The sequence below is a fragment of the Balaenoptera physalus genome (assembly GCF_965194825.1).
Source record: "Balaenoptera physalus genome assembly, chromosome: 12".
Lineage (NCBI taxonomy): Eukaryota > Metazoa > Chordata > Mammalia > Artiodactyla > Balaenopteridae > Balaenoptera > Balaenoptera physalus.
In genome coordinates, this window is record NC_138897.1 from 23,393,091 (window position 1) to 23,410,888 (window position 17,798).

General features: G+C 42.4%; 1 long non-coding RNA gene across 1 annotated transcript; it reads left to right on the forward strand.

Moving 5' to 3' along the window:
• The first annotated feature begins 5,925 nt into the window (after positions 1–5,925).
• Positions 5,926–12,210, forward strand: LOC309639459. Its single transcript, XR_014251666.1, has 2 exons — positions 5,926–6,005; positions 6,352–12,210. It is a non-coding gene; the product is annotated as an uncharacterized lncRNA (long non-coding RNA).
• The last annotated feature ends 5,588 nt before the right edge of the window (positions 12,211–17,798 follow it).

Consider the following 17,798-nt stretch of genomic DNA (forward strand, 5'->3'; position numbering starts at 1 on the left):
TCGCACCAACCAAAGGTAAAAGCAACCCAGTGTCCATCAACAGATGAATGAATAAACAAAATGTGGCCTGTACATACAGTGGAATAGTGTCTGGCCTTAAAAGGAAGGAAATTCTGACACATGCTTATGCTGAGTGAAATAAGCCAACCACGAAAAGACAAATACTGTATGATTCCATTCATATGAGGTACTGAAAACAGTCAAATTCATAAAGACAAAGTAGAATGGTGGTTGTCAGGAACTAAGGGGAGAGAAGTTTGGGGAGTTAGTGTTTAATGGGTACAGAGTTTCTGTTTTACAAGATGAAAAGAGTTCTGTAGATGGATGATGGTGACAATAGCACAAAAATGTGGATGTACTTAATGCCATAGAATTGTACACTTAAAAATGGTTAAGATGGTAATTTCTACGTTATGCATATTTTACCACAACTAAAAATAAATTTTAGTGTAGACCACAAGAAAGGGCTAAATAAATGTTAGTTGCTTGGAGGTGGGAGGGAGGAGAAATATTAGGGGTGAGTTTTCCCTTCCCCCAGGATGAAGCAAAGTGTGACTGAACCCCAATCATACCGCTGCCCTCACGTCACCATCACACCTACCGATGGGGACAGACCTCCCTCCATGCTTCCTGTCACTGCCTTCAGTTCTATGTTTGTGAGTTATCTTCATTCATAAGAAATATATACTCCATACGTGTGCCTGTGTGTTGGGGGAGAGGAGGAAAGAGACACAGCTGACCCTCGCTAGGCCTGTATCCTTCAAAAGCGTTACACTGGATGGAACCATACCCCGCCTTCTCAAACCCAGACACTGCCTTTATCAGTGAGCCCCCAGGTGTGGCCACATACCCCCCTCCCCCCCGCTTTTTAATTAACCTCTTAGCCCACCCAAGTTAAGAGGCAAATTTATTTAGACTCAAAGTAGACAGTGAAATGCCTGTTTAATTAGACATTTTATCTATTACCTCTGTAAGCTTATCTCTGTTGGAAAGCGCTGTTAATTCAATCACTATCTCCCCATCACAACCCAGAAAGGACTTCAGTTGCTGTAGACACTTAAGCCCACAGCAGAAGAGAAAAAAATCTATAAATCTATAATAGCCAATCCTGAGTGAGGTCGGTTAGCAAAGAAGGACTAGGACTCAACTAAATTAGGCAACAGGGCTTCCCTTGTGGTGCAGTGGTCAAGAATTGCCTGCCAATGCAGGGGACATGGGTTCGAGCCCTGGTCCGGGAAGATGTCGCACAGCAACTAAGCCCGTGCACCACAACTACGGAGCCTGCTCTCTAGAGCCCGCGAGCCACAACTACTGAGCCCTCGTGCCACAACTACTGAGCCCACACGCCTAGAGCCCATGCTCCGCAACAAGAGAAGCCACTGCAATGAGAAGCCCGAGCACCGCAATGAAGAGTAGGCCCCGCTCGCCGCAACTAGAGAAAGCTGCGCGCAGCAATGAAGACCCAATGCAGCCAAAAGTGGATAAATAAAATAAATAAATTTATTAAACAAATAAATTAGGCAACAGGTTAATAAAGTTGAGCTGATGCTGACCATGTGGGTGGCAGGGAGACCCAAGTGGGTTTTGTTACTGTTTGCTGGATGGCTCTCTGTTTCTTGGCCTCGGAAGTCCATCCCTTGCTGCTTTATTTCCTTTTGGTTTCTAGCACTGGAGACAATGCCCAGAGCCTTCTTAAACATCAGTCTCCCACAGCTGGAAGAGCCCCAAAAGATCATCTTGGAGATGGGGAAAGTAAGGTCCAGAAACAGTGAGCAACCTGCCTAAAAGCTGGGCACACTCAGTGACAGGGCAGGGGCGGAATTCAAGCCCCCAGCCTTCAGCCCGAAGCTCCTCCCACTGCACTGCTCCACGTCCTTTCCACACATCACACGTCACCTGTGTGAGCATACAATATCATACACCCCACCCACTATGCCAGGAATAGAAAAGAGGGGAGAGAGAGAGAGAGAGACAGAGAGAGAGAGAGAGAGACAGAGAGAGAGAGAGACAGAGAGAGAGAGAGGATCAACGTGGCAGTTAAGGTTCTAAAATGCCCATGCTTAGCACTAACTCACTGGCCTGAACCAAACGCCGGTAATCAAAGGGAATGCCATTAACGTGTGCTAAGCTCACGGAGTTAATCAGAAATGTAGAACTTGAGGTCTGTATAATAGCCTTCGCTCACCACACATTTCATGCTGCATTTTCAATTACCCCTTAGGAAATTAACTGTGCAGCTTAAATGAAATGTGTGGCATTCAGGAGAGATTAAACCTAATACAGTCCACTAGCAAAGCTTCAGCATTTAGAAGTTTAATGAGGTGTTAATGGGAAAGAAACTGCCCTAACCCTTGCTAACCCAGACTATTGTGCACAACGCACGCAGAATCACAGAGCGGCCAGGTCCCCTGGATGCTTTTAGAAAGGCTGGGGCACTGAATCTTCTAGAAGCAGCCTGTTCAACTTGTTCTTGTCCCTTCCTACTCTGACATCCAGGTTTCCCAGACCCTCCCAGGAATGACAGGAAAATGTCACACTCCACGAATCTTAATGTTTGGTTTTCTGGTTGTTTTGGTTGAGCCACTCACAAGATTGCTTCTTCCTCTCCCAAATTGTTCAACTTTTTCTTACCTGTGATTTTTTTCTAAATTGACAAACAAATGTCCTTAATGAAACAACTAATTTTTTATAAAGTGCACCATTTGTGAATTACATTTAAGCAAAACGGGCTTCTTGAAACAGAATACAGTGTAGATGTCAAAGATACGTATTCTCTTCCTACTCGGTCCATCGAACAAGCTGGATGATCTTGCAAAAGTCACTTCACTGTTTGTGTTTCAATCCAGCAGTCATTCACACAACAAATATTTACTACACACCCACCATGGCAGAGAAGGCTGTGCTGGGTATCAGTTGGGAGGCACAGAGACGTGTAGAATAGGGCCCTAGTCCCCATGGAGCTCGAAGTGTCTGTGTGAAACTCAGCATCTGCTAAGTGCTCAATGTCAAGCATGAGAATTCAGAGAGAAATCGCTTTGGCAGGAGGAGATCTGGAAAGGCTTAGTGGAGACAGCCACACCCTAGTTGGACTTTGAAGGATAAGTGAGATTCAACAGGCAGGAAAGGGGGAAGAAGATTAAGAGCAGAACCTGAGCAGGACAGTAAAATAAAAAGTACGTTCAGAAAGTAGGGGTCCAGGTCGGCTGAGCTGGTAGCAAGGGAGAGTAAGACCAAAGAGCCAGAGCCTATGAAGGCCAGGCTGAGGAGCTGAGACCCCATCCTCCATCAAGTCTCGTGTTTTGGGTAGAATAAAGCAAAGGAGAGAAGAGAGGAGACTAGTTTGCCAGCTGATGGGCGAGGTCAGATGTACACTAACAAGACACGAGCTAGCATGAGCACAGTGGAAACAGAAAAAAATAGACTGAAGCAAGAAATATAACAAGAAATTTCATTTCAATTCCAGAGTTCATCTTGGGGATAAGGAGAATATTCAAGCTGCCTGAGGTTTCCAGGAAGGTGTTGAGGATAACGATGGTAATGACCTTAAAAATTTAAGCTTGGAATCTGAAAAAGTGTGTGTGTGTGTGTATACATATATACACATATATATACATATATATAACTGAATCACTTTGTTGTACACCTGAAACTAACAAAACATTGTAAATCAACTATACTTCAATAAAAATAAAATAATAAATAAACAAATATTTTAAGCTGGTTGGAAAGCACATTTTTCCATTTTAGAATGTTTGAGATTTAGGTGTTGGCTAAACCCGCAGGGGGAGGCCAACAAGAATTTAAATGAAGGACCACAGTTTGGGAGAAATCCGTCTCCAATGCCTCATCTGTAAACTGAATTTAGACAAGATCAGTAAGTTCTCAACCCTGGATATGCATTGGAACCTGCTGGCACTTTCTGAAAGCATGGATGTCCAGGCCGTACCCCAGACCAATTAAGGCAGAATTGCTGGGGGGAGGAGGGTGGGTCTTGGCAGGCAGCACCAGTAGTATCATGCACACAAGGAAACTTCCAGCCCTTTGACAATTCTCTTCTTCACCTTATTCTGAACAAAACTGTGGGGGGAAGGAAGTTCAATGACATTCAGATTGACAGATATATAAAAATATTTACCTTTGATCAAGAATCCTGCACACTCAATTAAATATTCCAAAGTGAGGGCTGGTATCTATGTTCCATAGCCCTGACTGGCAACATTTTTGCACCCCCAGGAGAGAGCTACAGAAAAGAAAGGGCTGAAAGGGAAAGAAGCCAGAGAAAGTCAGTGGGTTGGGTTTGGGGATAGGGCTGGGGAGGGTTGGCCACAAATCTGGAATCATGGAGTGGCTGCAAGTCGGGGCAGGTTGGGATCTGTGCTGCCTGGACACATTTCTCCACTATGGCCTTACTAATGATCCCACACACATTCTTTATTCCTTATGGCCTGGAAATCTTTTCCCATCTATTTTCTCATTTGATCTACAACCACCCTGTGAGCTAGACAGAACTGGCATTAATGATGATCTGTTTACAGATGGGGAAACAGAGGCCTGGTGATGGGAAGTGGCCCTTGCCCAAGTCCCCCAGAAAGCAAAGCCAGGATTGGAAAGGACACAGGCCTCAGGCCAGGATTCTTCCCACCACAGTCTGCTGCCTCCAGAGAACGGGGAATCTAGAGAACTCAACGGAGATGTGGGCGAGGCTTCAGAGGCAAAGTGCTCTTAAATAAACATCCTCTTGGTTGGTCTATAAACCTTGTCCTCCACCAAGTTTAGAACTAGAACTCAAAGTATGGAGCAAGACAGGCTGGTTTTGTTTATTTTTTCCCCACATCTCTTCTGTTCTTTCCTCTATCCAGTGGCCGAGGTGCCTAGGAGCAGTGAACTTGGAAAATGCAGTCAGAGCAGGAAGACCGAGAAGCAAGCAGTATGTATTCTCCAGGAGCTGGCTGGTCATAACTATTAATCACCACTTAGCGCTGAAGAAAAGCCTGATGAAAACTCAGCTGGGGGGACTTCCCTGGTGGCTCAGTGGTTGAGAATCTGCCTGCCAATGCAGGGGACACGGGTTCGAGCCCTGGTCTGGGACTATCCCACATGTCACGGAGCAACTAGGCCCGTGTGCCACAACTACTGAGCCTGCACGTCTGGAGCCTGTGCTCCGCAACAAGAGAGGCCGCGATAGTGAGAGGCCCGCACACCGCGATGAAGAGTGGCCCCCACTTGCCGCAACTGGAGAAAGCCCTCGCACAGAAACAAAGACCCAACACGGCCATAAATAAATAAATAAATAAAAATTTTTAAAAAACAAACAAAAAACTCGGCTGGGGGTAGTACTGATGTGTCCGGTCTTATGCTTCCCTTGGGCACACGGCAGGTACTCAAATATTTGCCGAACAAGAACTGGAGATTCTACTCTGGGGACTTCACACTCTCTTGCCATGGAAAACACAACTTCACTTAGACCAAAAAACAAACAAACAAACAAAAAAACCAACTTCACATTGTATTCCATTTACATCAATTAACATGACACATATAAGCCAACATAAACTCCCATACTCAGAGAGGATCATATGGTTACATCTTTCTCTCTCAGGAATCAATGGGTTTTGAGATCCACTCATGCAAAAAGGAGTGTGTTGTAGGATACACAGAAATTCCGACACTAGAGACAGACCTCATTCCACCTCTCAGGAGCTATGTGTTCTTTGCCAGCTCTTTCTCTTTCTTCTCCATTTCTCTTTGGAGGATTCCTCTGCATTATATCCACAAGCCTGTGTCTATTAGGCTTTTCAGGATTCTCTCTGTTTCCCGGTTCAGATTCTCAAAATAGAGAACCTGATTGGGTGCTGGTCAGCCAGTGGATTGGCTGAACTTTGGTCAGGTATCCACCACAGGTCCAATCAGGGGAGGGGAGGGTGCCTGGTGTCAACATGGCTCCCTGGTCCCACCCCTCCTTCAACTGAGGCTATAGGTAGGGGAGAAGCAATTTTGAAAAGGAGGCTGTGGGGATTTCCCTAGTGGTGCATTGGTTAGGGATCCGCCTGCCAATGCAGGGGACACGGGTTCGAGCCCTGGTCCGGAAAGATCCCACATGCCACGGAGCAACTAGGCCCGTGCGCCACAACTACTGAGCCCACGCACCTAGAGCCTGTGCTCCGCAACAAGAGAGGCCGCCGCAGTGAGAAGCCTGTGCACCGCAACTGAGAGTGGCCCCCGCTCACTGCAGCAGGAGAAAGCCCACACACAGCAACGAAGACCCAACTCAGCCAAAAATAAATAAATAAATAAACAAATAAATAAATAAAAGACTTGACCTTTTTAAAAAAAAAAAAAAAAGAAAAGGAGGCTGTGGGTAGGACAAGCAACCAAAAACATATCTATTAGGATAATTGTCCTATATAATTGTGCTGAGAAGCTGTTTTAGCTAAATTACCTGAAATAAAGACCAAGTTTGTGAGTCCCTATACCTCCATGAATCTGCATACTACCTATCTGTGCATGAGTCTTATGCTCTATCTCCCAGTACAGATTAGGAGATGAACCCCCTTTTAAAGCTGTTATGTGTTTCAGGTGAGTTGGACCTTGAGTGTTGATTGCAGTACTGGCTTTAAATTTTCAATATTCTTTCTTTGAAATAAACCTGTTTATACTCACTATGTTAATTGATGTAAATGGTACACAATTTAGAGATTTGCTTTTCTGTCCAAAAACAGCTGTTTTTCTTAACAGCACAGCAGTGAGAAGAGAGGCATCAAAAGAAGAAAACCTAAGTCTTGTCCAGCAAATATTTGGTTACCTACCATGTGCCAGCACCATGCTAACCTAGGTATGACATCACTTCATCCTCATACCTACCCTCCAAGGAAGGTGTCATGATCTCCACTGAGCAAACAAGGAATCTTTTTTTCACTCAGAGAGTTTAAGCAATAGATCTGTAACAGGAAAGAGAAAACGTGACTCCTGACTGCAAGGAGTTTACACTTTAAAGAGTTTAGTGTAGTGTGAGTCCTAGAGCCAGACTCTCTGGGGCTGCGTTACTTTGGACAAGTAACTAATATCTCTCTGCCTCAGTTTCCTAAACCTGTAACAAAGTGGTAATATTAGTCTCTATCTCATACAGTAGTTGCTCTAAGAATCGAACAAGTCACTAAATGAAAGACACTTAGAAGAGAGCCTGGAATATAGTAAATGCTCAAAAATGCAATCAGTTATTATTATTATTACTAAATGTGCAAATATTTAAGTGCTAAGTTGAAAGGAGAGTGACATGGGTGGGAGCTAATCAGCCTGGAAAGACTTCATGGGAAAGCTGGGACTTGAGCAAAATTAGGTCTTAAAAGATGGGAGAGATGCAGGTAGGTGGAGAGAAGAGGGTGGGCAGCTCACCCTGATGTCAGTGAGGTGCAGCATATGGGCAGAGGCAAGGCAGGGCTGACCAGAACCAATCGTCCTCTGAGGATCTCTGTGTGTGCCTGGGTGTCTGGGAAGGAGCAGGGCGTAACAAATGGATGGGTGGGATGGGGCCAGATGGACAGTCAAAAGAAGAGGTTAACCTTCCAGAGAGCCACCAGAAATTCTAGAACAAATGAGAGGCTTGATGAAGGAGATGTTTGAGAGAGAAGCAGAGTGCAGAGTTAATCAGAATGAAAGGAAGCAGAGCCTTCCTGCTTCTGATGTGGTTTCATGGGTTATACAGAGAAGCCCACTCCAAGACTATGCAAACCCAAAGGCAGTACACCTCCCTTCCTTACACAGATAAGTCAGTTCCCCATTCTGGGCCACAGTTTTCTCATCTATAAAATGTGGAGATGGAGACAGAGCGGGGGTGTACAGCAAGATCTGGTGAGTTATGGGAAATGGCATATTACTCTCTTCCTCTTTCTCTTACCACCTCCCACCCAGTCTCGGAATCCACCTTGGCGAGAGTAAATAGCACAGCTCAAGCTGGCAAAATAATCTGAAGGCCTTACATAGTTGGAAGACTGTAGAGATAAAATGACCTTTCTCTCCTCAGTGTCTGCTATCATTTCTGTAACTTCTAGGTATTTTTCAGAAGTCCTGGCTCCTCCACTTAGCAACCTGAGGAGTGTGAGCTTGTCCTGATGCCTCTGGGCCTCAGTGTTGTCAACCATAAAGTGGGATAATAATTCCTGAGCTGCTACTCACCAGAGGGCTGTGAGGAGCACATGAAACTGAGGAATTCTGAAAACAAGCACACTAACATTTGCATTAAAGGGTTCCCAGAAGAAGAGAGAGCAAAAGGAACAAAGCAGATCTGAAAAAAAGTAACAGCTGAAAACTTCCCTAACTTGGGAAAGGAAATAGACCTCCAGGTCCAGGAAACACAGAGAGTCCCAAACAAGATAAACTCAAAGAGGGCCACACCAATACACATTACAATTAAAATGGCAAAAAATAAAGACAAAAAGGGAATCTTAAAAGCAGCAAGGAAACAGCAACTAGTTACAATACATGTAAGTGAACTTCCATAAGACTGTCAGATGACTTTTCAGCAGAAATTTGCAGGCCAGAAGAGAGTGGCACAGTATATTCAAAGTAATGAAATAACCTACTCCAAGAATATTCTACCAGGCTATCATTCTGATTGAAAGAGAGAGAAAGAGTTTTACAAACAAACAAAAGCTAAAAGAGTTTAACACCACTAAACCAGCTTTGTAAGAACTTTTAAAGGGGTTTCTCTAAACTGAAAAGACCAAAACTAGAAATATGAAAATTTTGAAAGGAAAAATCTCATTGATAAAGGCAAACATACAGTAAAGGTAGTAAGTCTAATTGGTAAAGGCAAACATACACTTATAAAGCTAGTAGGAAGGTTAAAAGGCAAAAGTAGTAAAATCATCTATATCCATAATAAGTAAAGAGATACACAAAACAAAAAGATGTAAAGCATAAGGTCAAAAACAGTACACTTTGGTGGGGGAGGGGAAGTAAAAATGCAGGGTTGTTAGAATGTATTCAAACTTAACAGATCAATAACTTAAAATAATCATATATTTGTGTGTGTTGTTATATATGAACTTCACAGTAACCAAACCAAAAACCTGTAACAGATACACATACAGAAAAAAGAGAAAGGAATCCAAACATAACACTCTAGACAGTCATCAAATCACAAGGGAAGAGAGGAAAAAAAAAAAAAAAGAATTACAAAAACACCCAGAAAACAATTAACAAGATGGCAATAATTACTTTAACTGTGAATTGACTAAAGGCGCTAATCAAGAGACATAGAGTAGCTGAATGGATACAAAAACAAGACCCATCTATACGCTGCCTATAAGAGACTCACTTCAGATCTAAAGACACACACAGATTGAAGGCAAAGGGACGGAAAAACATATTACATGCAAATATAAGTGAAAGAAAGCTTGGGTTCCATTACTTATATCAGACAAAATAGACTTTAAAATCAAAGACTGCTACAAGAGACAAAGAAGGACATTACATAATGAAAAAGGGATCAATTCAACAAGATATAACACTTGTAAATGTAGATGCACCCAACATAGGGACACCTAAATACATAAAACAAATATTGGCAAACATAAAGAGAGAAATGGACAGTAACACAGAAATAGTAGGTGACTTTAACACCCTACTTACATCAATGAACAGATCATCCAGACAGAAAATCAATCAGGAAACAATGGCCTTAAATGACACATTAGACCAAATGGATTTAAGTGATATATATATAACATTCCATCCAAAAGCAACAACATAAACATCCTTTTCAAATGCACATGGAACGTTCTCCAGGATGGATCATGCTAGGCCACAAAACAAGTCACAATAAATTTAAGATTGAACTCATATCAAACCCCAATGTAATAAAAGCCATTTCTGACAAACCTACAGCCAACATCATATTCAATGGTGAAAAGCTGAATGCATCTCCTCTAAGCTCAGGAACAAGACAGGGATGCCCATTCTTGACACTTTTATTCAACATCTTATTGGAAGTCCCAGCCACAGAAAGCAGACAAGAAAAAATAAAAGGAATCCAAATAAGGAAGAAAGAAGTAAAACTGTCACTGTTTTAAGATGACATGATACTAAATATAGAAAATCCTAGGGACACCACCAAAAAACTATTAAAATAAATGAATTCAGTAAAGTTGCAGGATACAAAATTAATATACTGACATTTGTTCCATTTCTATACACTAACAATGAACTATCAGAAGGAGAAATTAAGAAGACAATCCCATTTACAACTGCATCAAAAAGAATAAAATACCTAGGAATAAACCTAACTAAAGAAGTTAAAAACGTTTACCTTGAAAACTATAAGACATTTGCAAAAGAAATCAAAGACAACACAAACAAATAGAAAAATATACCGTGTTCATAGATTCAAAGAACTAATATTGTTAAAATAACCATACTACCCAAGGTAATCTACAAATTGAATGAAATCCCTTTCAAAATACCAATGGCATTTTTCACAGAACTAGAACAAATAATTCTAAAAGTTGTATGGAAACATAAAAGATCTTGATTAGTCAAAGCAATCTCAAGAAGGAACAAAGTTGGAAGTATTATGCTCCCTGATTTCAAATTATACTGCAAACTACAGTAATCAAAACAGTATGATGCTTATTTACCTCTCTGAGCCTCTTTACTTCATGTATAAAATGGAGATAACAATACTTATGTTATCTGTCTTATATACGTCATATCTTATTAATGGTGACATCTACAAAAAAAAATCTGTGTGACCTTGAATAAGACACTATTATGCCTCAGTTTTCTCACCTGTAAAATGGAGAAAATACCTAAATCATAAGGCTATTTGACTTTTTAAGAGGGAGAACCACATTTAAGATAGTTTCTAATTAAATGTGGAGTCTGAATGTAAAGCTTTAGTAGTATTCATTCTTTAAAAATTCAAGTTGAAAAAAATATCTGAATTAGGATTTGCAGAGAATCTTGGAATGCAAGTGCAACTTATTAATGCTCCAAAAATTCAAATGGAAAAAATATACTTGATTTTGGATTCAGAGAGAATCTCAGAATGTGGATAAAATGGAATCCTTTTTTTCTTCTTTACATCTTTATTGGATTATAATTGCTTTACAATGTTGTGTTAGTTTCTTCTGTACAACAAAATGAATCAGCTATATGTGTACATATATTCCTTCCCTTTTGAGCCTCCCTCCCACCCTCCCCATCCCACCTCTCTAGGTCATCACAAAGCACCGAGTTAATCTCCCTGTGCTATACAGCAGCTTCCCACTAGGTATCTATTTTACACATGGTAGTGTATATATGTCAGTGTGATGTGGACGGACCTAGCGTCTGCCATACAGCGTGAAGTAAGTCAGAAAAAGAAAAATAAATACCATACATTAATGTATATATATATGGAATCTAGAAAAATGCTATTGATGAACCTAGTGACAGGTCAGGAATAGAGATGCAGACGTAGGGAGGCTGGGATGAATTGAGAGATAAAATGGAATCTTGATTTCTTGGGCTGTGTCAGTAGTTTTTCTGCCCAGCTTGTGAGCTGGGTAGTAGAAAAACAGCTCAGGAAGAGAAAAAAGTCTGTTGAGAAGTTGGGCTTGGAGCTGTATGGGGCCTGGCAGGTGCCAAGGGCACATGCCTCGAGGTAACCCAAACCCACAGGTGAAGAAGCAGCCACACATAGCGCTCAGGAGGGTGGCTGTCATCAGAGGTCTGGGTTGGTATGCATACCACGTGGCTTTAAGGAGAGCTTTAATGAGCTAATCCCTGCAAAAGCGCTTAGCACAGTGCCCGGATCAGAGGAAGCATTCAATGCACACTAGCTATTGATACTGGTTTAGTTCAATAAACACATTGAGCACTGTGCCAGGAACTGGATAAAAAGCTGAATAAATCCAGTCCTGGCCCTTGAGAAAACACGCAGAGAAAGTGTCAAAGAATCCACCCAGGCACAAACCTACTCACAACCTTCTGGGTTTTGGCCAACAGCCATAACGAGAGCTGTCAGGCTATCATGAGTAGAATGCTTATCTCCTACAGATGTACTTGTATCAATGTAGGTTTCATTCCTGGAGAGCCCTTTATACCGGAGAAATACCATATATACTTTATGCAACTGCTGGTATGTGCTTTTATAGATATCTGCTAAGTATTAAATACAAATATTAAATCTAAATACTTAATATTAATCTTTAAAATGTTCTTTTGGGAGAATTTTTCAACATGGACTGGACTGGCTGAAGTATTTTAAAATAAGAATGCAATGAAGTTTAGACAAAAGATGACATCTCTTCCTGGTAAATCTCCCCAAAGCAAGAGGAAGCATTTTTTTTTTCCATCAGTCCCTAGGTTTTCAAACCGCATTCAAAATCATGAGTCACGTGTCTCAAAAACTTTTCCTTGCCCATTTGATGCTCACAAATACCATTAAAAGTGTGTAAGCTGTAGATGTAAGCTGGGGAAGGGGCATTTTCCCTGGAAAACTTTTTCAGTGATCTTCTTTCACAGATGTTAAATGATGTGTCTATCCTCTGGATGATTCTAGCTCTTTTTGGTCTTTTTTACTATTAACTCACTTATCTCAGTTAAGCAACCTGCTAGTTCACACAGCTGAGTACTTACACCTCTGAGTCTCCATTTCCTTGCCTGTAAAATGGGGATAATTAATAGAAACTACCTCAAAGGACAATAGTTATTACATATAAAGTTATAGAACAGAGTTATTACACATAAAGAGAGTTATTACATATAAAGCTTTTAGAACATTACTTTGATAATAAATGCTTAGTAAGTATTAGCTATTATCATTACTATCATTACTACTGTAAATTCTTCAGAGCTTCTTTTTATATCTGTACACGCTGTTTCCGTCAAATACTTCAAATAGGCCATGAGCCTTGTTTCTTAGGTAAACAAACCACCCTTTCTTTGCTTCTGTGGAAAATGTCTTTCTTTGATGTCTTACCAATCTCCTCGTAAGCATTTTAAAGAGAAATTGTATCTTTATAGCCAAAGTGTTTGCTTAGTAAAAAGGCATATGAAATTTTCTCCCTCATGAAGCAGCTCATTGCATTTTTTTTTTTGGAGATTACATTTTATTTATTTATTTATTTTATATTCAATTTTTTTTAACTTTTCATTTTATATTGGAGTATAGTTGATTAACAATGTTGTGTTAGTTTCAGGTGTACAGCATAGTGATTCAGTTATACTGACACATGTATCTCTTCTTTTTCAAATTCTTTTTCCATTTAGGTTGTTATATAACACTGAGCAGAGTTTCCTGTGTTATACAGTATGTCCTTGTTGGTTATCTGTTTTAAATAGAGCAGTGTACACTTCTTAATCCCAAACTCCCTAACTATCCCTCCCCCTGCCACCCTTCCCCTCTGGTAACCATAAGAACAAAGCATGCAAATGCCAAGGTGTTCTCTAAGTCTGTGAGTCTGTTTCTGTTTTGTAAATAAGTTCATTTGTATCTTTTTTTTTTTTTTAGATTCTACATATAAGTGATATCATACGATATCCGTCTTTCTGTGTCTGACTTACTTCACTCAGTATGACAATCTCTAGGTCCATTCATGTTGCTGCAAATGGCATTATTTCATTCTTTTTAATGGCTGAGTAATATTCCATTATATACATGTACCACATCTTCTTTATCCATCCTTTATTTATTCATTTTATATTCAAATTTCTTTTATTAAATTTTTATTGGAGTATTTTTATCACTGAGGGTTGCACTGAAAATCTGAGGAAATCTTATTATGATAAGAAATGTCAGAAATCAGAAGGCAGGACACAGAAGGATGGAGCAGCTAAAGAAGGGTGATGACTGAGAGGCCTGAAAGGGTCCTATAGAAGGGGGGCTGCCAGCCTGGGGGCACTTCCGAATCATTTGCACCAGACCGTCCCTACTCAAAGTGCAGTCTGTGCACCAGCAGCACCGCTAACATCTGAAATGTAGAATCTCAGGCTCTATGAGGCCTACTGAGTCAGAATCTGCATTTCAAAAATACACCAAGGGGATTTGTGGACACAGTAAAGTTTGAGAAGCACCAAGTTAGGCAACTTTTTAAAAATACCAATGTCCAGACATCTGTCCCCACATCAATAAAATCAGAGTCCCTGAGGGTGTGGCCTGGGTTTCAGTATTTTTTTAAAAACCTCCCCCCAGGTGATTCTAATGTGCAGCTAGGGTTGGAAAACCTACAGAAGAGGAAAGCTGAACTGGGCATGGCAATAGGGCCAGGCGTCAACCTGGTGGAAATGGAAAGAACACCATTCTAAGCAGAAGGATGAGTGTGAGCGCACGTGCAGAGGGACGGTAAAGCCAGATGTCACGGGGTTTGTTGTAGCTGAAACAGAAGACAGAGTCATGGGAGAGGAGGCTAGACTGTCAGAGGACAGGTCATGAAAGGCGTTTAATAAGGACTTTAGAACATAGCCTGCTCAGGGAGCCTTTGAAGGGTTTACTGAGCACTAGATTTTGTGTATCAGAATGATCACTCCATCTGCTGTAGAGAATGGATTTGACAGGACCAAGACACAGGACAGGAAGGCCAGTTACAAAGATAATGGACCAGGGACTTCCCTGGTGGCGCAGTGGTTAAGAATCCGCCTGCCAATGCAGGGGACACGGGTTTGGTCCCTGGTCCGGGAAGATCCCACATGCCACAGAGCAACTAAGCCCGTGCGCCACAACTACTGAGCCTGTGCTCTAGAGCCCGTGAGCCACAACTACTGAGCCCGCATGCCACAACTACTGAAGCCCACGTGCCTAGAGCCCATGCTCTGCAACAAGAGAAGCCACCTCAATGAGAGGCCTGCACACCACAACGAAGAGTAGCCCCCGCTCACCGCACTAGAGAAAGCCCACGCGAAGCAACAAAGATCCAATGCAGCCAAAAATAATTAATTAATTTTTTAAAAAAAGATAATGGATCATTCCTGATAAAGACGAAGGGCCTGGATCAGGCTAATTGTATTGAAGTTAGAGAAAGGGTGATGGGTTCCAGAACTAGCAGAGGAGGCAAACTAGGCAGGACTTGATGTGGGAAGAAGGGAACTTCACTAAGAAAACTGAAGAACAGGAATAATCAGTTACAGGGGAAAAGTCTAGCATCCCAAGGAGGTGGCTACATGGGGAAAAATGTATAAGGGGGAGGGGGAGCAGAGAAGGGATGTTAGAGTCAGTGTAGCAAGACCTAAAGTTTGCCAGGGAATTCAGGGGGAGAAGGGGCCCCTGGGAACGGACCTGGCTCAGCTTAGGGGACACAGCTATCTATCTCCCTGTATTCTACCTCGGCATTTGCATGCTTTGGTCCCAGTGGATCGTCAGCTGCTAAAGGGCCAGGGCTTGTCCTTTCGTGCTTGTGTCCCAGAGCCGAGCCTGGTACCTAGCACATGGCAAACGCTCAACCAATGTCTACAGGATAAAGACAGGGAGGGGAGAGACACCCCCAGAGAGAAGTTGAGAGAGCCAGGCTCTCCAAACCCAATGCAGTACCAACCCGCCTACTTCTCACACTGCAGTCTGAGTAGCCTCTTCCTGAAGCCCTGATCCCAAGGAGTGAATGAGACCAGTCCTTCTCAAACTTCCACATGCATCCGAATCACCTGCGGGTTGGGGGAGTGGGGGGAGGATCTTGGTAAAATGAAGATTCTGACTCAGTCGGGATGGGGTAGGGCTGAGACTCTGCATTTTGCTAATGACGTGCACTTTAAGTCTCAAAGAACTGCTTAAAAGAAACAGACCCGGAACCTGTAGATCAGGCAGCAGCAGCTAGAGTAACCTGGAAATTTTCCCCAAAATGGTATCTCTATTCTTCTGGCTCATTTTTAAGGGAATAAAGATCGGACCTATGAGCAGATGAAGAGATGGTGTCCCACCTTTGGGCTCTGAAAGGCATGGAGGTGGGAAATAAGACTCATGTGTCTAAGGGGGAAAAATATCAAGGATTCACTGGGCTGCAGGAACAGCAGAAGGTGGGTGTGAGATCTCCTCCTGAGGCCAGACTCTGATTCAGGAGGGCGGGTGTGGGGTAGGCCTATTTCCAAAACCCCCTCCGTGGGTCCTGCCTTCAACAACGGATTTTCTTCTCTCTCTGCACTCTGAATTCCTTTCTTTCTGCTGAAATCAGGATGTTTACAGCCTTTATCCCTGCCATTTCTGGAATCTCTAATCTTGTAATGCATTTAAAATGCATTCGTGTAACTGCCTTCATCCGGCTTGCTGCAGCTGGAGACGGGTCTGATAAGAGAGCTCCCCTAACTGCCTGCAGATAGGGAAGGGAATTTGGGGCGAACACAAAGCATGAAGGGAGCTACATGAAGCATCATGCTTCCCCGGCAGTTCTCCAAGTGACGTTCTTCTTGCAGCATATCCAGGTGGGCTTCTGGCCAATCTCTTCTCTATCAAGGCTTACAACAGACCAGTACATTTTCCTGCTTGCACTTGTGGAAAAGTCAATTAATCTTTTACCTTTGAAACTCCTTGGTTGAACTTTCAAGGTCCTCCCTCATCTGTGTCACCTCACCAGCAAGTGCACACGCAGGTCAAGCTCATTGCTATCACGACTGTTTTTTTGCTTGTTTATTCTTGCTGAGGATGCCCTCCCTCTGCCTATTCACTCTTCAAGGTGCAGCTCAAGGCCTGCCCTCTCCAGGAAGCTCCCCTCATAGAGTCCTGGTTCCCTCCTGCCTCCTGCCCTGAGCCAGCAACACAGAACTTCAGAGAGCACTGTAATCTGAGAACTTCTGTCTCTCTGTAAGTTTTTCTACTCCAACAAGACTACAGATTCCCTGAAGGCAGGGACCAAGTCTTTTTTCTTTTGCATTCTGCTCAGAACCTGGTAGAGTGACAGGCCTGCATTGGTGGCCAGTAAGCGTTCCCTCATTTATTCCATTATGCATTGCTGACCACCTATTTTTAGGTGGTGAATTTGGTGCAGTGTATTTTTAAGTGGCATGCAGAGTTTATGGTTTGCAAGGACCACAAGATTCACAGGGCAAAATTTAAGGATTTGGCACTAAACACAAACTTATTTGAGAATTTTATGTCTTCTTGCCATATGCCTCTCCTTCATCCTTATACCCTAAATAATAGTGGAATTAGGAGCAGAGCAATAGTCATAGCAGTAGTAATAGTAGTAGTGGTGGTGGTGGCAGTGGTAGTAGTGGTAACAGTAGTAGTGGATCCTACCCAGTCTGTCACCCCTCGTTACCTTTCTGACCTCTCTTATCCCCTCATCCTCTGCACTCCAGACAACTGATCTCCCTTTTGTTCCTTGAACACGCCAGGCATGCTTCCACCTCAGGGCCTTTGAACTTGCTCTTCCCCAATTAGGTACATGGCTTACTCACTCATGTCCTTCAGGACTTTTCTCAGAGGGAAACTTCTTGGTGAGGCCTTCTGGACCACGCTATTTATAATTACAAACTCTCCTATGCTGTTGGTAGGAATGGAAATTGGTGCAGCCACTATGGAGAACAGTATGGAGGTTCCTTAAAACACTAAAAATAGAGCTACCATATGATCCTGCAATCCCACTCCTGGGCATACATCCAGAGAAAACCATAATTCAAAAAGATACATGCACCCCAACGTTCATTGCAGCACTATTTACAATAGCCAAGACATGGAAGCAACCTAAATGTCCATTGACAGATGAATGGATAAAGAAGATGTGGTACATGTATACAATGGAATATTAGCCATAAAAAGAATGAAATAATGCCATTTGCAGCAACATGGATGGGCCTAGAGATTACCATACTAAGTGAAATAAGTTAGACAGAGA